At 50.4% G+C, this 20,438-nt stretch overlaps 1 long non-coding RNA gene across 1 annotated transcript in view; it reads right to left on the reverse strand.

Annotated features, from left to right (window-relative positions):
• Positions 1 to 1,187: 1,187 nt before the first annotated feature.
• LOC134807942 (uncharacterized) overlaps positions 1,188 to 20,438 on the reverse strand; it is a 65,653-nt gene continuing 46,402 nt past the window's right edge. The window contains exons 3-5 of the long non-coding RNA XR_010149612.1: positions 4,924 to 5,103; positions 3,989 to 4,163; positions 1,188 to 1,246 (exon numbers count right to left, since the gene is read on the reverse strand). This is a non-coding gene — a long non-coding RNA (uncharacterized LOC134807942). The remainder of the gene's footprint in view (positions 1,247 to 3,988; positions 4,164 to 4,923; positions 5,104 to 20,438) is intronic.

Below are 20,438 nucleotides of genomic sequence, written 5' to 3' on the forward strand. Positions count from 1 at the left end.
TTGGACTCACCCACAGAGATGTCTGTGCCACCCCTGCTGGCTCCTGGTGTGTTCAGTGCTCAAGAAACCCTTTCAGTGGCAGAGGAGCTACCTGGAGTGGGATACCTGCATGTGGACTAATTGCATGGGATTCTCAGTTCTTGCGTGCTCAGCTCTCTTCACATCCCTCCCACCCCAGCATGAGGTAGAGGAACCACATGGTGGACCCAGGAACACAAAGATAACACAGCGTGAGGCTGGGCCTCGTCCCAAACATACTTGGAAGACAAACAGGCTGTCCTGGGACCCAGCACAGGCACAAAGAGCTGCTCAGATGGAGTTTTATTGGGGTGTATGTGTGTCTGTCTCCCACATCATCTGGCACCCACTTGCCTCCAGAGAAAGGGCTTCTTCATCTCTCACGTTAGTCATCCATGCCTGCACGAACAACTGGCTCTTTCCACAGCTTCCTCACCCATCCCGGGGCAAAGCCAGCATGGTGCCTGGCACAGAAAGCTGCTTCATACTTTCCTATCGAATAAACAGATGAATGCACACCTTGAACAAGCACCCACCCACAGGCGAAAACACCCGCTTCCTCTCCAGCCCAGCAGGGACCCCTCAGAGGCATGAGCAGCCCCGTGGCCCAGTGCTTGTTCCCACCACAGTGATGAGGCTCTGGACCTTGGGCTGAGCTCCTTGTCCCCCAGTGGAAAGGCCACCTTGGGGACTGCCAGGCCAGGAGGTCAGCCAGTCAGCGGCCACGCTGAGCAGGGACAGCTGTTTCCAGCAGGGCTCCCAGTTCTGGGATTGGGCCGAAGGGATGTGGCCCGGGTCCAGGCCCGAGGAGAGATGAGCCACCCCGCCCTCCTCCTGATCTTCCAGCTGCTCCTGACCTCCACCTCCAGGCTCCCCCTGCTCCTCCAGCTGCTCCTGACCTCCACCTCCGGGCTCCCCCTGCTCCTCCAGCTGCTCCTGACCTCCACCTCCGGGCTCCCCCTGCTCCTCCAGCTGCTCCTGACCTCCACCTCCGGGCTCCCCCTGCTCCTCCAGCTGCTCCTGACCTCCACCTCCGGGCTCCCCCTGCTCCTCCAGCTGCTCCTGACCTCCACCTCCGGGCTCCCCCTGCTCCTCCAGCTGCTCCTGACCTCCACCTCCGGGCTCCTCCTGCTCCTCCAGCTGCTCCTGACCTCCACCTCTGGGCTCCCCCTGCTCCTCCAGCTGCTCCTGACCTCCACCTCCGGGCTCCTCCTCAGTGCCTGGTCAGCTGGACGAGGAATGGAAACCCCAGTCAGATTTCTAAAAGAAATCTGAGAAGCCAGCCTCGGGAGCACTTGCCAAGCCCTGCTGAAGTTGTTCTCCATCTGGTCATGAGCCGGGAGGAAGACCGAGGTCAAGTGACAGAGGGCCTACAAGCGACACCGATGAGGGGAACCCACGCTGGCCCCAGCCCTGCTGGGCAGGAGAAGGCAGCCACTGCGGGCTGCAGAGCAGAGTGAGGCTGCAGTGCCAGGGAAATGAGAGGGCTGGAGACGATGAGGGTGACCCCACTTCAAAAGTCAGGGCTGGGAGAGGAGTACGACACTGCCCAGCAGAGCAAGGGTCCAAGGAAGGTTTGCCTGTGGGGATGCCTTGAGGAGAAGCCAAGACAAGTGGAGGAGACCCGGGGGCTGAACTGGACTCCTCTGAGTGACTGTGTTAGCCCTCGCCATAATGAAGTACCGCAGGCTGGGCAGCTTGAACAAAGGAGTTTATTTTCTCACAGTTTGAAGGCCAGAAGTCCAAGATCAAGGTGTTTCGGGTTTGGTCCCTTCTGAGGCCTCTCTCCTTTGCCTCCAGATGGCCACAGCTGCCTCCTCACTGTGCCCTCCTATGGCCTTTCCCTTTCTTATAAGACCACCAGTTCCATTGGATTAGGGCCTCAGCCTAACAGGCTCATTTGAACTTCACCACCTCTCTAAAGACCCCATCTCCAAATGCAGTCACATTCTGAGGTACGAGGAGGTTAGGGCTACAACATACAATTTTTGGGGGACATGATTCAGTAAATAACAGTGGCTATGGAAACATTATCTTGATAGTGACTGTGCATGTTATACAACAATTGACTGCTGGGCCCAAATAATATACCAACAATAGGGTGAGAGTTCCTCCGGTGTGTGTCTGTGTCTGTGTGTGCATGCATGTGTGTCTATGTATGTATGTATATGTGTGTGCATGCACATGTGTATGTGTATGTATGTGTGTATGTGTATGCATGTATATGTGTGCATGCATGTGTCTATGTATGTATGTATATGTGCATGCATGCACGTGTGTATATATATGCACGTATGCATGTATATGTGTGTGCATGCACGTCTGTCTATGTATATGTGTGCATGCATGTGTGTATGTATATATGTGTGTGTATATGTGTGTGCATGCATGTATGTGTGTATATATGTATACATGCATGTATATTTGTGTGTGCCCATGCATGCATGTGTATGCATGTGTGTCTATGTGTATGTATGTATACATGTGTGTATGTGTGTGTGCATGCATGGGTATGCATATGTATTTTGTGTGTGTGTGTGTGTATATGCATGCACACACACACGTACACAGCAGCCTGCTGTTCACCCACTAGATCTACTTCCTTTGGCCTACCTGATCTTCCCCTCAGCCTGGGAGGAGGATGGGCATCATGGACCCATTTTATGGATTAGCTGGAGGAACTTGCCCAGGTCACACAGCAGGCAAGGGTCAGCCCTGGCACTGCTACCCAGCTGCCTCAGTGTCCTGGACACTCCCCACCTACTGCCACATGCTTTCTAACAAGGTCACTCTGCGAGGACCTCTCACCCCCAGCTGAAGAGCCCCCAGCAGTCACCCGGGCTCCTCTGCCTATGTGGTGCAGGAGGAAACTGAGTGAAGTGAGTCACGAGGCTGTTATGTTTGCAGCTTAATGCAGCTTCTTATCTGCCTGTGGCTTATCTCTCAGGCTTTTGATGATCAGGTTCTGTGCTGGCTCACAGCAGGTCCCTCAGGCAGGGCACACCCAGCCTTGGCCCCACCCTGACAGCCTCAGCCCTCCTTTTGGGGGCCTTTGCCTCTCCCATGCCTGAGAAACCTGTGGCCATTCCTGTTCCTCACTCTCGTCCCTCTGCTTGTGTGCAGAGGAGCGGAGGTCCCCAGAAGCCTTCTCTGGAGGGATGAGAACAGTGGCAGGCAGGGTGGGTGCAGAGGGCAACCTGGAGGCCAGAGGCCCAGTCTCCAGGACACCCGAGATTCTCATGGGGGCCACAGAAGCTATGCTATGCATTGGCCCTGCCTGGTCCCACCTAGCAGGATGGCCTTGACCAGTGGTCCTTGCCCCACTGATTGAGGCACTGGATTTCTGGTTGGAAGGCTTCATCCAGATGCTTCTAAAGTGCTGAAACTCTAAAGTCCCCGGCTCCATGGCAATGGCAGGATGGGGGACCTGAGGGCAAGTCCTTCCTTATTCTGGCCACACCAAGTGAGGGAATCCCTGGGGCAGGGCTGCGGTCTGGAGGTTTCATCTTAGGCTGTTGGGTTCTTCCAGCCAAGCAATTGCTTAAGTATCATAAAGCAGGGGCCCTAGAGTGTCACCATCTACAAATGTGGGTTTAATCCAGACACTGTGACCTTTCCTCCCTGACCACAGTGGCTTGTGAGTGGACTGACAACTATGTTGTCACTGACCCCATGACAGCCAGGTGACTTGGGCTATTTGGGGTCTCTTTTCCTAAGTAGCCCCAACATTCAGGCCTACCCTAGTCAGAAAATGATGGCCAAAAACCACATACTGCCAGAGCTGTCAAGGACGCCCTCTCCCTTACTGTGCAGACCGTGGGGCCCACAGCTCGCTTGCTTATATCGGTTCTGGGCTGTGTTCAATTGCTACCATACCCTGGGCCAACCGTGCACCCAGAAGGTGGTAGACACTCAGACATGCTTGTATTTGTGAATGAATAGCTAGGTCCAGTCCCTGGTTAGGTCATACCTCTTTGGCCCATCCCCACTCCCAGTTGGGGTTATGGCCTGAAGGTCTTGAGAGCAAGCTCATCAGTGCGGGTGGTGGGGACACCTCTCTGTTTTCACCAGGAGCCCACGGTGGGTTGCCTGGTTGGAAAGGACTGCAGGTCTGTCCCTGGCCATTGCTGTAAGTGTGAGGCTTCCTAGGAAATAAAGAGGCATTGACTGCGTGAGCCACAGCAGGTAACTGAACCTGACTGATTCCCCTCAGACCAAACCCTGAGGCACTCTAGGCTGGGCTGTGAAAGGCGCTGGCGGGGCCTGGCCGACCTCCAGGAGCAGTGTGGGAACGTGGCCTTTAGCCCTGCCAGTCCGCACTGGGGAGCTGGGGTGGAGGGGGCTACTGAGGACCAGACACCAGTGCAGCCTCTGACGGACACTTCTGGAAGAACCTCAGCGGCCCCACAGTGGCCACTTCTCCTGTGTTCTCCCTCACTCCATGGGCTTCCAGACTTCTGTCTTTTGATGGTTGAGGGGGCTCTCTGGAACCCCTTATTCTCATAAGCAGACATGCAGGGCTCCTGACCTGTGCCACTGCCTCCCCTCCTCAGAACAACCTTCCGCCTCTGGAGAAGGATGATGGTGAGTGGAGGAAGCCCCTTGGAGGAGGGCGTCAGAACCTGCATCCGACAATCCCATCATTCTTTCCACCACATCTTTGGGAGAAGGTGGCTTCTATGTGTTGACCCATCAATGACTCCGAGTGTGGGAAACCAAGGGTCACGGGGGTGGGCGCTCCTGCCTAGGGGGCCAGTGAAGCTGCTGCTCTGAGAACGAGCCTGCTGTGCCAGAAAGAATCAGTCTGGCCTGGCTGATCCGGAGCCTGAGGCTGCAGGAAACCTGCCTTTCCTGCCCGGCACTCCCGCCCCATCAGGGCCCTGGGAGAGGGCAGGGCACTCTCACCAGTTCTCACACAAAGGTCTCTTGGGTTGGGTTCCAGAAAAACAAGACCTTGCTCCAGCCAGCCCACTCACTCTTCTTCTCTGCTTGGTGCAATGGAAAGTGGTAGACAGTTCTGGGTTCAATGAGGCCTGGGGCCAAGCCAGGTATTCTCTCCAGCCTAATTTCCTGCTCTGGAAAACTCTGTGAAACAGGATCACAGTACCTGCTTTAGTGGAGTTGTTGTGAGAGTTACCTGAGGAGATGCCAAAACTGTCTGCATCTTGCGGGCATTCCCTGATTGGTAGTTCTCGTCCCCACTCTGGTTCCCAGAGCCCTGAGCCCTGGGGCTGTCTGTGCCCCTGGCCCAACCCTGCCAGACACTGGCCATGCCCAAGGTTCAGCCTGGGCTTCCCAGCTCTTTCTCTTGTCTCCCTGTGCCCACAGCCAGCTGCTCTGGTGCTCTCCTTGGAGCCTGGTGGGCTAAGTCCCACCTCCAAGCTGTGTGCTGCTGGAATGGGACTGCCCTACCTCCCTCCCTTCCCCTGGACCCATGTTTCCTGCTCCTTCGAGGCCCCTCTTCCAGGCAGATAAAGGTCTCTTCCTCAATGAACCTCATCAGAGCACCCCTGGCCCCATGGTGGCCATCGTCCACTGGCAGTGTCTGCCAGCAGCCTGGGGCCCTATTAGCAAGCCCCATCCATGCCTCACTGGGAAATCCAGCTGACCGTGCAGGGTCCTCACAGAGCAGCTTCTGCACTCTCTGACCTGGGTCTGTTCGACACAGTTATGGGGTCCTGCCCTTTGAGGGAGTCAGGACGGTGGCGCCAGCATCACTGCACCTTCTGGGCACTTAGCGCTTCATACCCAAGATCCCCAGTCCTCACAACAACCACAACACGGTGACAATATACCACCTTGACAGATGGGTATTATCCCCACTCACAGAGGAGGAAACTGAGGCTCAGAGAGGTTAAGTGACTTTCCTGAGGTCACACAGCTAGTAAGTGATAGATCAGGGACGTGACCCTAAAGTCTATGCACTTTTTGCTGTATAAAGAAAGGTACTTCTGGCGGGGGCTGGGGGTGAAGAGATGTCTCAGATCTCTTGGGCAGTACAGGGCAGCAGCACCCCTCATTTGGTGCACCCCTAGCCTGGTGGAGTCATCTTTGGAAATCCCATTTCATCTTTGACCCTTTAATGTTTGAGACCTGACTCCTGTCCACTCTAGATGGCCGTCAGGGAAACACTCAGCTTCAGCTGGGCCTCCATGGTGGGGAGATACTCTTCCCAGACAGCCAAAGCCTGTCTGCCCGCTGCTCTCCCTGTCCTCTCCCTCGGCCCAGCCCCATAGTTCTGGTTCTGCCCCATAAAGGGGATCAAGGATGAAATGGGAGGCTCCCAGGTTAGGTGACTTCATGGACTCAGGGGCTGTCTGCCATGCCCAGAATACATCAGAAACTCTTCATAGCTTCTAGTCTGTAGTTTGCAAAGAGACAGATTTGAATTCATACGGTGGCTGCAAAATGTACTGTTGTGACACAATGGAACGTTTATTTAACTTCTCTGAGCCTCAGTTTTCTCATCTGTAGAACGGGTTCTTATAAGGATTAAAATCTGAGAATAACGGCCTGGTGCGGTGGCTCACGCCAGTAATCCTAGCACTTTGGAAGGCTGAGGCGGGTGGATCACTTGAGGTCAGGAGTTCGAGAGCAGCCTGGCCAACATGGTGAAACCCCGTCTCTACTAAAAATACAAAAATTAGCCAGGCATGGCGGTGCGTACCTGTAATCCCAGCTAATTGGGAGGCTGAGACAGGAGAATCGCTTGAACCCGGGAGGCAGAGGTTGCAGTGAACCGAGATCGCACCATTGCACTCCAACCTGGGGGACAAGAGTGAAACTCCATCTCAAAACAAAACAAAACTGAGAATAAAACTTTTGGTATTGTACTTGCCATGTAGTAAATCCTCCATAAATGGTGGCAGTTGTTAGCATTTCTGTAGTTCTGGATATTTTGGGTAGAGTCACCTGCCCAGGAGTTGGGGAAATGTCTGGATTTCATTACTGCACTGTACCGAGAGTTCACAGGGATGATTCACTAGGTAGAGGAACGCTCTGTAGATCAGAAGGGCCCCACAGTGGGATGAGCTTCCGTAGGGTCAGGAGAGGCAGCCCAGAGGAAGTGAACTCACACCCGGGGCAGCCACAATAGCCCCCGACTCAAGGGCCTAAGCCCTGCCCCCTCCTTGAGCCCTCTGCTCACTTGTAGCCTCACTCCACAGCCCCAGTGAGAAGAATGCACGCCTGAGAGTGTGAGCATCACAGACGTGGTGCAGGAGGGCTCTGCTCTGTGGCTTTTGTGGAAGGTCAGCCCTGCCCCTGACTGCACAGGCAAGGTGGGCCCAGAATGGCATCAGGTTGGCCTGCATGGGAGGGTCTTGATACCAGGTTGAGGAGGCTGTACTTTCTGCAGCAGGACAGGAGCTGGAGGTGACAGAAGCAGAAGAAGCTAGCAGAGGGCTTGCTCGGGGAGCCAGGGAGAGATGGACAGGACCAGCTACACAGGAGGGCTTCCCACCATCCCAGGGCCCGTGCTCCACATCTTCAGAGCCACCCTTTAGCAGGGCCTGCTAGGCTGGGCCAGCACTGTATTGAGGCTAGCACAGAGCATCAGCCTGCCTCGAGGCTGGGCCTAGGCCCCCTGGGAGCCAGACCCCAGCACACTTGTGCTGTCTGGCAGGAAAACTCTCAACTGTTTTAACTGGATTTCCAGAGCTCTCAGGCTTGGGACGGGGACCTCAGGGAGAGAGGCTGGGGGAAGAACCAGGACATTTCCTGGGGCTTCAGCTGACTCAGGAGCTTCAAAAGCAAAATTGCTTCCAGTTTTTGTTTGCATAAAAGAAGCCGGTGGGAGGAGGAAGTAAGATCTGTCTACTTGTGGACAAGGTCAAAGACCTGTAAGATTTCCAGGGGATGGAACCCCTTCTCAGGTGACCAGGCATTCCCACTATATGCCCTGGTGGCTTTGCTGGTCACAGCATGGCGGCAAATTACATGTTATTAGAACAGTCCGGATAATGAAGTCACTGCAGACCTAATCCTATTTATTTCAATGACAGCTTTGGCAGAGCAGTAAATCTTGCTGCCAACCGTGTCTCTTGTGGCCAGTTCCCTGAAGGAACTACCATCAGACGTGACTATAGGGAGGGGTCCTTGTTAGAGCCTACATTCGCTATTCGTCACCTTTTTCCTCCAAATGGCAAGTTCTCCCAGGACAGCCTGCCCATGTGGCAGATTGTACTTTCAAAGTATATCTCATCTCACATGCTCTCCCTGACACTCTTCCCATTGAGTCCAGGAGAGGTATATGTCACCTCTCCTTGTACCTTAGTGGAAGAAACTTTATGACTACCTTGATGAGTAGAAGTCATTGCAAAAGAGACACTATGTGACTTCCACAGCTAGGTCAGAAAAATGCCATGCACTTCTACCCTGTGATCTTGTATCCCTTGCTCTTGGAATCCAGCCACCATGCTGTGAGGAAGCCCAAGCCACACAGAGAGGCCATGGGCAGCTGTTCTGGCTGATGATTCCCCATTAGGGGAATCAGCACCAGCCACCAGACATGTGAATGAGGAGACTGTCCATATGCCTCCAACCGCAGACTGCAACTGCATGAAAGACCCTGCATGAGAAGCACTCGGCTGAGGCCTGCCAGCCCCCAGAGCTGTGAGAGGTAATAAAATGATTATAGTTGTTTTAACCCACTGTGATTTGGGGTGATTGGTTACATAGCAATAGATCACCAGAATACCCATGAACAGTGATAATGGACAACCCTTGCCTCTCAGGCATCTATTTTATTGAAAAATGGAAGTCCAATCCTTCCTTCCGAACTTGCCTTCTCAGGTTCTGAAACTTCCAACTATCAAGTGATTCAATCTCTCAAAGTGAGATTTGAAAGTGGGACTTCCAGGCCGGGCACAGTGGCTCATGCCTGTAATCCTAGCACTTTGGGAGGCTGAGGCAGGCGGATCACGAGGTCAGGAGTGACCAATATGGTCACTCCTGAACCAGCCTGACCAATATGGTGAAAACCCATCTCTACTAAAAATACAAAAATTAGCTGGGCATGGTGGCTTACACCTTGTAGTCCCAGCTACTCTGGAGGCGGAGGCAGGAGAATTGCTTGAACCGAGGAGGCAGAGCTTGCAGTAGGCCGAGATTGCGCCACTGCACTCCAGCCTGGGTGACAAAGTGAGACTCTGTCTCAAAAAAAAAAAAAAAAAAAGTGGGACTTCCAGTTGTCAGAAGCTGTCAGAACACTCTCCTACTCACTTTCTTAAGGAAGTTAATCTCTTTAACATTTTTACTAAGAAAGGCAGTTATGATGCAAATTATTATGGAAAGCTTATGACTCAAACACCAGGTAGACCCAGGTACGATTCCTGATTCTGCCAGTTTCTGGCACTCTTTCCTGAGATGAGTCACTTTGCTTCTCTGTGCTTCAGGAGTCTCAGCTACAAAATGGGAAAACTCACACTGATCTTCTAGGATGCTATGATAATTAGAGATTTTTTACAAACAGTATTATTCTTAAAAAAAAAAGGGAGGGGATTTGATACAGCTTATGAGCTTATGAAGATGATACATATAAACTGCTTTGTATTAGCAATAATAACTTATATTTGTCAAATGTCTACTAAGTGCCAGGCACTGTTTTAAGCACTTTGCACATGTTAACTTTTTTGGATAGTTATGACAACCTTGTGAATTAGATATTACTACTACATGCATTTTATAGATGGGGAAATCAAGGCACAGACAGGTTAAGTGACCTTCCCAAGGCTATACAGTAAGTAGCAGAGCTGGAATTTGAACCCAGGAAGTTTGATCCTAGAGCCCACTGTGACATACTGCATCTTGGTAAATGTTTAACTCTGGGTTCTGGGTGTGATGGAGTAACGCTCAGCCATCTCTTCCTGAAGAAGCGATCTGGAGCAATCTGGTGCTCAAACCAAAGTGCTATCAATGGTAAGTAAGATCCCTAGCGCTGATGTGTGCTAATGGGAGAGATACAGTAGGGATGAAAGTCACACCCAGCAGCCCCAGGCTGCTATGGTGGTTACAGACCAGAGAAAAGGAGACATCTGAGGAAGGGGACATTTTGTAACATCAGGACAGTAGCATGCATCTGGAGCATTCAGAGGCCTGAGTTACTTGGACAGAGGCAGCGAGGGGAAGTGGAGCTGGTTGCAGAACTCTTGATACTGAGACCTGCCCTTTTACTCACTAGCCATGGGACCCTTGCTGAGTCACCTGCCCTCATCTCTGAAATGGCAATAACTTGTGCAACCTCCCAGATGAGAGCGTGTAAACAAAGTGCCTGAAAAGCCAGAAATGGAAGCTACCAATAAGTTTTGGAGGAAAATTTACTTAAAATGAATAAGACACTTCCTTATCTTCTTCTTCTTCTTTTTTTTTTTTTTTTTTTTTTTTGAGATGAAGTCTCGCTCTGTTGCCCAGGCTGGAGTGCTGTGGCACGATCTCGGCTCACTGCAACCTCCACCTCCTGGGTTCACGTCATTCTCCTGCCTCAGCCTCCCAAGTAGCTGGGACTACAGGCGCACGCTGCCATGCCTGGCTAATTTTTTTTTTTTGTAATTTTAGTAGAGATGGGGTTTCACCGTGTTAGCCAGGATGGTCTCGATCTCCTGATCTCGTGATGAGCCCACCTCAGCCTCCCAAAGTGCTAGGATTACAGGCATGAGCCACCGCGCCCGGCCCTCTTCTTTTTCTTCTTCTTTTTTTTTTTTTTTGATGAGGTTTTGCTCTGTCGCCCAAGCTGGAGTGCAGTGGCACAATCACCGCTCACTGCAGCCTTGACCTCCCAGGCTCAAGAGATCCTCCTGCCTCAGACTCCCAAATAGCTGGGACTACAGGCATGTGCCACTACACCTGGCTAATGTTTTTGAGAGACCGGATGTTGCTATGTTGCCCAGGCTAGTCTCAAACCCCCTGGGCTCAAGCAATCCCCTGCCTCAGCCTCCCAAAGTGCTGGGATTTTAGGCATGAGGCACTGCATCTGGCCCTTATCTTCTTAAACAGAGAGTCTTGAACATCACTTAGCTTTTCTTCATGATTCAGCGTTAATCACTGTGCAGGGTTAATCACTGTGAACATCCATTCCCATACTGAGCTACAGAATGAGGAGGGGCTTAGAGGACACTGCCTTGTTGGGTTTGACTCTGCCCTGCACTGGATGACCCCAGGCTGCTGGGCTTCTGGAGGCCTCAGGCTACCCCTCGAAAGATGAACAGTCTCATCCCTCGCTAAGACTATCACCTGTCACCTCTCAGCACTGTCAGAATGTTGGCCTAAAGCAGTTTAATGAGACTGATTTGTTGCTTCTAATCTTTTTTGTGTATTTACAAACCAGATGCCTGCATTTGTTAGAAATGTTCATAAAAGCAGGGATTCCTGAGTACAGAGAACGGAGGGGTTCAGCTCAGGGTAAAGAGCATAAGCTTTCATGCATGGAGCTTGTGACATCCGTGTTGGCTGCTCAGGACCCTGTTTGCTCCATGGGTTTCAACCGCTCTAGACGGGGAATGTGTCACTGTAGCTGGTGATGGTGACCTATTAGGGACTCTATTTAGTTCTTCCTTTTTTTTTTTTTTTTTTTTTGAAACAGAGTCTCGCACTGTCTCCCAGGCCGGAGTGCAGTGGCGCCATCTCGGCTCACTGCAACCTCTGCTTCCTGCATTCAAGCGATTTTCCTGCCTCAGCCTCCGGAGTAGCTGGGACTATAGGCATGTACCACCATGCTCGGCTAATTTTTTGTATTTTTAGTAGAGACGGGGTTTCCCTGTGTTAGCCAGGATGGTCTCCATCTCCTGACCTCGTGATCTGCCAGCCTCGGCCTCAGAAAGTGCCGGGATTATAAGCGTGAGCCACCGCACCCGGCCCATAGTTCATTATTTGTACATTGATCTGTTTCTCTTCCTTCCTGATGTTTATTGTCACAGTAACTTCAGGGCAAACTCAGTGTCCTTCCCAGTGAGAGGTGACAACGTGCTAGCAGCCCTCACTCTTGGCGCTTCCTTGGCCTCGGCGTCCGCTCTGGCCGCACTCAATGAGCCCTTCAGCCTGCCGCTGCGCTGTGGGGGCCCCTCTTTGGAGCTGGCCGAGGCCGGAGACGGCTCCCTCTGCTCGCAGGGAGGTGTGGAGGGAGAGGCGCGGGCGGGAGGGAGGGAGAGGCGCGGGCGGGCGGGAGGGAGAGGCGCGGGCGGGAGGGAGGGAGGGAGAGGCGCGGGCGGGAGCCAGGGCTTAGCACGGTGCTCGCGGGCCTGCGCGGGTTCCAGGTGAGCGCCGGCTGGCCTTGATGGGAGGCTGAATCCCGTGCGTGGACCGCCGTTGCCTCTTCGCGGGATCGTTGGCCACAATAGCAGGTCTCCCTCTCTTTCTCGCTTCCCCTGTTTTCCTCGATTGTCTGGGACGAGCTCCCTGTGGGCTGCCGGAGTGCCGGGGTTTGGTGCTGCAAAGTCCAGCAGCGAGTCCCAGTTAGAGATGAAGCGGGCTGGGCTTCTGGGACAGGTGGGGACTTGGAGAACTTTTCTGTCTAGCTAAAGGTTTGTAAACACACCAATTAGCGCTCTGTGTCTGGTTGGTTAATCAGGTGGGGACTTGGAGAATTTTTGTGTCTAGCTAGAGGATTGTAAATGCACCAATCAGCACTCTGTCAAAATGGACCAATCAGCTCTCTGTAAAATGGACCAATCAGCTCTCTGTAAAATGGTCCAATCAGCAGGATGTGGGTGGGGGCCAGATAAGGGAATAAAAGCAGGCCACCCGGGCTTGCAGCGGCAATCTGCTTTGGTGTTTTTCTGTGCTGTGGGTGCTTTGTTCTTTTGCTCTTTGCGAGAAATCTTGCTGCTGCTTACTTTTTGGGTCCTTGCTGCCTTTATGAGCTGTAGCACTCACTGTGAAGGTCTGTAGCTTCACTCCTGAAGCCAGTGAGACCACGAACCCACCAGAAGGAAGAAATTGTGGACACGCCTGACCATCAGAAGGAACAAATTTGGGCCATATCATCTTTAAGTAAACGGTAACACTCACCGTGAGGGTCCACAGCTTCATTCTTGAAGTCAGTGAGACCAAGGACCCACCAGAAGGAACCAATTCCGGACACACCAGGACACCACCTCTGTCTCTTTAGTCCCACATCCTCTATCCATGCCTTCGCCCCAACTTCTGACGCAGTGTCTTTAGATTACCCCTGCAAGCATTTTCTCAGTACCCCTATGTGTTCAGTGTGTGGCCATGCACTCAGTGGGGACTGCTAGGGTAGGCTCAGCCACAGCCCTGCCTTCCACGAGCTCAGTCTGGTTGAGGAGGCTAAGGCAATACCCAGAAACAGGATACAAATAGGATGGTGAGAAACAGAGGCTGGCCAAATCTATCCCAGTGTGATACGTGAGTGCAGTGGATGGTAAGGAGCAATAGCTACGGGCATATCAGGAAAGGAGTTAAGGAGGACGCTTGCAGTGACAAAGGGTGGAGGGACAGCTAATACTTAGCAATGCTCCGGCTCCAAAAAATGCTAGCAGGTATGAGGAGACCTGGGCAAAGCCAGCCCTGGATCCCCTGAGAGCAATGAGGAGTGGGCAGGTTATGGAACATGGCTGGATCCCCTTGGGACTGGCTGATGGAGAGCCTGTGGGCTTCCCTCCAGGGGGCTGGGGCTGGGGCTGGGGCTGGGGTTGGGGCTTGGGGATGGGTGGGGAGAAGAGCACGAGGAAACAAACAGCAGAAGGCATGTGAGTGGAGGAGGGCAGGAGGCTTGGGCAGTACAAGTCCCCGCTGTGGAGGGTGAGGGCGGGGGCTGAGACAAGTCATGGAGGGGGTGTCCAAGCTCCCCCAGGATCCCTGGAGTCCGCCCAGGCTAAGCTCAGCGATAGCTACTCTGGCCGAGCTGCAGACACTCAGGTTCTCCAAGGCTTTGGCTCTAGGTGACCCCTTACTCTGGCAGTTAGCAAAGTGAAATTGTAATGGGCAATTAGCAAAGTGAAACGTAAACAGAAAACGGGAAGCCTCTCAATTACCTTGAAATTGGTTTCAAGCCATGTTAACTGAGAACACACACTCCCTTCCTGTTAAACCTCATGCACACACATCACAACAAAAGGAAGTTCTTGTCCTTGCAAATTTGCAAGTGGCGGGGAGCATGCATGCTCAGGGAATGGCTGGGCGTCCATTCCTTGCCCCACTCCCCCAACAAAGCAAGGTGCTTTGAGCATAGAGATAGATGTTCCAGGACATAGGGCCCTGGAAGAGCTTCAGGAGGTTCTTTGTGCGTCCCCCAACTTTGTTGGAGCTCAGAGAATCAGCATATCGTCCATACCCATCCTGCCCCGATATGCCTGGCTCCCAGTGCTCTGAGGACTGGGCAGAGGGGCAAGACATTGCGCTTGCAAGGTTGGGGTCCTAATAAGAATTCTGGCAAGGGCAGGTCAGTGGAATCCTGGCTCTTGGTCCAGAGGCCCCAGGAGTGGAGCAGGACAACTGCGTGTCAACATTGCTTTGCACACACCCTTCAACTTCCATTGCATCCTCTCAGTAGATACCTGGCATCTCCACTTTGTTCACATGAAGCAAGAAGGGCCCAGAAGTGTGCAGCCACGGGTCACACACCTGCTAGGTGGCAGAACAGACTCCTTACAGCTTTTAGGGCCCAACATGATATAGAGGAGCCACTGGGGTGGAGGTGTGGGGATGCCAATGGCAATTCTCACTCTTTCAAAATATGGCCAGGTGCAGTGGCTCAGGCCTGTAATCCCAGCACTTTGGGAGGCCAAGGTGGGCAGATCACCTGAGATGAGGAGTTCAAGACCAGCCTGGCCAACATGGTAGAACCCTATGTCTACTAAAAATACGAAAATTAGCTGGGTGTGGTGGCGCCCCTGTAATCCCAGCTACTTGGGAGGGTGAGGTAAAAGAATCACTTGAACCCAGGAGGTGGAGTTTGCAGTGAGCCGAGATTGCGCCACTGCACTCCAGCCTGGGTGACAGATGGAGACTCCATCTCAAAAAAAATAAAAATAAAAATAGAGACCCCTGTGTTTCAGAAACTATCAACAAGATGTGAGGGCCTCTCCATCCTGAATGTCTTTGGTTCTGCAGACTGCACTTCCCCATCTAGGTCCTGGGGAACACCCTCATCCCAAGGGTTCTGTCTCTTCCCAGAGAGAGGCACCCAGTGCCCCCAAGGCTCGATTGCACTGAGAGGTGGGTGGTCCAGCATTCAGCTGTAGACAGCTTTTCCCAAGATGTTGGAACCAGGCTCCATATCCTAATGAGACGCTTACCCTTTGATGCCTCTATTTTTCACTTGGCAGGATCATGCTATAACTGAAATTTCATAATCAGTAGCTTCTGCTTGTAACTTGACAGAACCTGACCTAAGAGATCCTTTAGTCCACCTAGTGGGTGACCTTGGCAACATCCCTAATACAACTGTTGCTCACTCTGTTTTAATTCAACCCAGTCATGGGATACTAGATGATAAAATTGCTCTATATTCTTTATTGATTAAATAAATGTCTGTACTATTGCTAATACTACATGCTGTACTTGGATAAATTCCTCTGGAAAAGTTGAGACTCATATACACAAAGTTTAAAAGAAAAACAGGCCACATGGTTACAAGTCTCACCTAATTCCCCATAATCATTTCATTTATTCATTGGTTGCCTTTGGGTCTAGTTCATGACTCAAAACTACTACACCAATTGAGACTATTATTTTACTTGATATTTTCCTTTTAAATTTTTATTTGTTACTTGTTAAATTTTTGCAGAAGTACAACTCCTAACAAATAATGCTGGCCTATACTTTGAGATGATAACAAATGCCTACAGAACAGATAAAACTGAAATTAACAATAGATTCTAGGTAGACTTAGCCTGAGAGTCACTCCCTCCAGAACTTAATTGCTCCAATGTGGCTGAAAGGGTTTTGACACTGACTCCTAGCTGCTAATCACAACTGGTCTTGGTGGGACCAGACCAAGCCAAACTGGGACAGGTCCCAGCACTGGGGGACAATCAAAATCTAACTACAGGAATATTGATCAGCAGTGCTTTTGGAGAAAGATCTTGATCAAAAGGGGGAAATGTGGAAGTTGTCAGAATCAGGATGGAGTTAATTATGTTAAAAACTCAGACAAATAGACCTAGGGAAGCCCATGAAGGGAGGGTTGTCATGCACAAATACCTTATAACAAGAACTATCACAAAAGACTCACCAACTTCACAATCTTGCATAAAGGCCAAAACAACCTTACCAAAAAAATACTTCTGTATGAAAATCTGCCCATCAACTGCCTGTCAAACCTCAGACTGGTACCATCCCCCTCACCACCGTCTTCGTCATCGTCGTCGTCATCGTCTTCTTCTTCTTCTTCTTCTTCTTCTCCTTCTCCTTCTCCTTCTCCTTCTCCTTCTCCTTCTTTCTCCTTCTCCTTCTTCTTCTTTTTTCGTTTTTTTAGACAAGGTCTTGCTCTGTTGCCCAGGCAGAGTGTAGTGGTGTGATCATAGCTCACTGCAGCCTTGAACTCCCGGGCTCAAGCAGTCCTCCTGTCTTAGCCTCCTGAGTGGCTGGGACCATCATACCAGACTAATTTTTAAAAATTTGTTTGTAGAGATGAGGTCTTATTATGTTCCCCAGGCTGGTCTTGAACTCAAGCAATCCTCCCACCTTGGCCTCCCAAAGTGCTGGGATTATTGGTGTGAGCCACCACACTCAGCTCACCATCCTTGTTACTAATCCTTGTAGCTAAGGACAGTTGTCTCAAAACAATTATGTAATCCCACTTCTGACACCATTATGTCAAACTGAATAACAAATAGGAAGAATCGACAAAAGAAAATCATGTTTATTGAGGAATGGGCATTGCAATGGGAATATGAGTATCACAGTAAACTATATTCATATGCCCATGGCAATGTCTATTCCCAAATAAACATCATTTTCTTTTAGAATCTTCCTCTCTGTTATTTAGTTTGACAAGGAACACCTTTCTTTCTGCCATGCCCTGAGTGTATGTCCATGGAAATGCCAAGAAAGCCTTGGGAAGTACTTGGCATGCTTTAAGGCGGAGCACAGAGAGGTCAGGCGGCATTTTATAAAGATCCTTCTGGTTGTCCCAATGGAGGCAAAGGGACAGGAATTAAGGAAAGGAGTTGGGGGCTGCTGTCAGAGTCCAGGAAGAGGTGAACCAATGTGTAGCCTCTGTTTTGACTTTAGGACCTCCTGAAGGAGTTCTTGGTACCCTAAGGGGCACCAGACCACTTTGAGAACTGTTGAATTCAGAATATGGTCATATGAGCCACAGGTCCGGGTACAGATCTAGAATCTAAATGTTTTTTAAACAGAGGCTATCTTTGGCATTCGGGTTCTGTTTCTTTGTTCATCTGAAGAATCTGCATTGAGGTTTCATGCTCCTGTGATATTCAGTTGAATCAGGAGACAGTAACGGGAACCTTCCTAATCGTGTTAAGTAATTCATTAAATGTAGGCAGACAAACACAATTACAGACACTATTTTGTTTTCGTTTATAAGTCACTTTCCAGCACAGAGACATAAGCAGCATTATGGAACTTTAGAGCTAGCAGGGCTCTACGAATTTCAGTCCAACTCTCTTATTTTAAAGATGGAGAAGTTATAGCCCAGGTAGCCCAATGTAACCCAAGTTAATAAGCCTTGAGCACCTATGACGTGGCAAGTAAAATCAAGCAAAGTAAGATGCCAGTAACTGATGGATGGAATGTTGTTTTAGATAAGGTGTCCAGGGAAAGTCTCTCTGAAAGGTGACTTTTGAGCAAAGGTCTGAAGGAAATGAGGAAGCAAGTCGTGTAACATTTTGGGGAGAGGATCCAGGCAGTAGAACAATAAGTGCAAAGGTCGTGAGGTCAGAGGATGCCTGGCATGTTGAAGAAACAGAAGGGAACCAGTGTGGCTGGCATTATGGGGCATGCAGAGCAGGGGTGGAAGTAGAAAGTGAAGTCAGAGAGGGGACAGTACAGATTTTGTAGGGCCTATAAGGCCACTCACTATAAGAACTTGAATTTTGTTCTGAGTGAGCTGAGATACATTAGAGGGTTTTAAGCAGAGACATCCCATGATCTGACTTAGAGTTAATTTTGGTCAGTACACGGAGAGTAGTCAGGGCTGGAGGGCTAGGGCAGAAGCCAGGAAATGAGTTACAAGTTCCTATAGTAATTAAGACAACAGATTATGATGGCTGGGGCAAGGGCGATAGGAGAACAGAGATGATATGTAACTAGACAGAGTACAGATAAACACTGAAGGCAGTGTCTTGATGAAAGGGACTTGTCCTAGTCACACATAATCAGGACATGAAATAGCTGGGGTTAAGGCCTCAGGTCTCTTGAGTCCTTGGCCAGTGCCTCAGGGCCTTTCCTATCTCTAAATGTCATCACAACTGGGAAGGTAGGTTCTATTAGTCCAGTTTTACTGATGAAGAAACTGAAGTTGAGAAAGAACAAAGAGAGCTTCCCAAGGTCACACAGCTGGTTAGTGGCTGTCTCAGGACCACACCAGTCGGACCCCAAAACCCCATTTGCCAGGGTATCACTACCGATCACCTCCTTCCCATACACCTCAACCAACACTGTCATGGAATGAGGATGGCTGTGAACACGCCCCAAAGCCTCCTGCCCTAAAATGTACCCATTGGTGGCTCTTCCATTGGTCTGAGATCTCCATCACTAGAGATTTCTCTGCGGGGTGAGGCATTGAAGACCACTGTCGACTACGCAAAATGAGTGATTCCTCAAATCCCAACGAGCCACACAAGTGCCAGGGGAGCCCAGGAGGGTAAAGAGCAGGGGGTCCAGGCCAAGCCCTCACAGCAGTGGTTTTGGATGGCAAGAGTTGGATCAGGGACGGATTTGTTTCTTAGGACAAAGAAGACATTTTTCTCAGCTTTCTTGTTTTAGAGGAAAGAGTGGCTGTCCCCAGTTTGCTCAGGAGGTCGAGAGTAACCTGAAATGACAATGTTAGAGCTGCCGAGAGCAGTCTCTAGGCAGTGGCTGAGCAGGAAGATGGGTGAGTGATCTTCTGAAACGTGCTAGGCCAGCGAGAGATGGCTGGAATGCCTGCCTGGAACAGCTCACCCTCCTGCCTGTGATAGGCCTGCAGGTCAGGACCTCACCTGACAGAGTGAGGAGGGGGGTGTTTCCTCCCTTCTCCTGCGCACACAGCATTGCAGGAGCATGAACCCTGCCCCTCTCAGGCAATTTAGGTTCTTTGGATAGGCAAAAAAAAAAAGGGACTTGGATGCTGAAGATAGACACTGAAACTTTCCCTTTTTTTGGTTCTAGATTTACACCCAGACTTGAGGCTCACATGACCATATCTTTTCTTTTTTTTTTTTTTTTTTTTTTTTTTTTTTGAGATGGAGTTTCGCTCTTGTTGCCCAGACTGGAGCGCAGTGGCACAATCTCGGCTCACTGTAATCTCCGCCTCCCAGGTTCAAGAGATTCTCCTGCCTCAGCCTCCAGAGTAGCTGGGATTACAGGCGCCCACCACCATGTCCGGCTTTTTTTTTTTTTTTTTTTGTATTTTTAGTAGAGATGGAGTTTCAACATGTTGGCCAGGCTGATCTCGAACTCCTGACCTCAGGTGATCCACCCACCTCGGCCTCCCAAAGTACTGGGATGACAGGCGTGAGCCACCGTGCCCAATGTCACATGACCATATTCTTAATTCAGCAGTGCTCAAAGTGGTCTGGGGCTGCTTGGGCATTCCCACGACTTTCAAGACAGAGCGTCCCAAGATCAAACTTGTTTTCATAACAATATAAACTGATTGCTATTCAGATTGGAAAAAATAAAAATATGTAACCATACAAACACGTTATTTGCCCTTTCCACTTTCATTCTGTCTCAGGTGTACAGCGGAGTTTTCCAGAGGCTACATGATATGATACGGCGAGAGATTGCGTTTAGAAGCAAATGTGAAAATCAGTTGTCTTCTACTGATCCAGGTCTTAAAGGGAGGGTTGCAAAAGTATAAAATAATGCCACTTTCTGTACATTAAAAAAAAAACTAGTTATTTTTATTAAAATCTTATACTGGCTGGGCGCAGTGGCTCACGTCTGTAATCCCAGCACTTTGGGAAGCTGAGGCGAGTGGATCACCTGAGGTCAGGAGTTCAAGACCAGTCTGGCCAACATGATGAAATCCCGTCTCTACTAAAAATACAAACAAATTAGCCAGGTGTGGTGGCGCCTGTAGTGCCAGCTGAGGAGGCATGAGATGGAGGCTGAGGCACAAGAATTGTTTGAACCAGGAGGCAGGGGTTGCAGTGAGCCGAGATTGTGCCACTGCACTCCAGCCTGAGTGACAGAGCGAGACTCCGTCTCAAAAAAAGAAAAAAATAATAAAAAGAAAAGGAAAAAGAAAAAGTTATATTATAAAATGAAATTTTAAAATAAATATTAAAATTATC

This window comes from Pan troglodytes, chromosome 12 (genome assembly GCF_028858775.2).
Source record: "Pan troglodytes isolate AG18354 chromosome 12, NHGRI_mPanTro3-v2.0_pri, whole genome shotgun sequence".
Lineage (NCBI taxonomy): Eukaryota > Metazoa > Chordata > Mammalia > Primates > Hominidae > Pan > Pan troglodytes.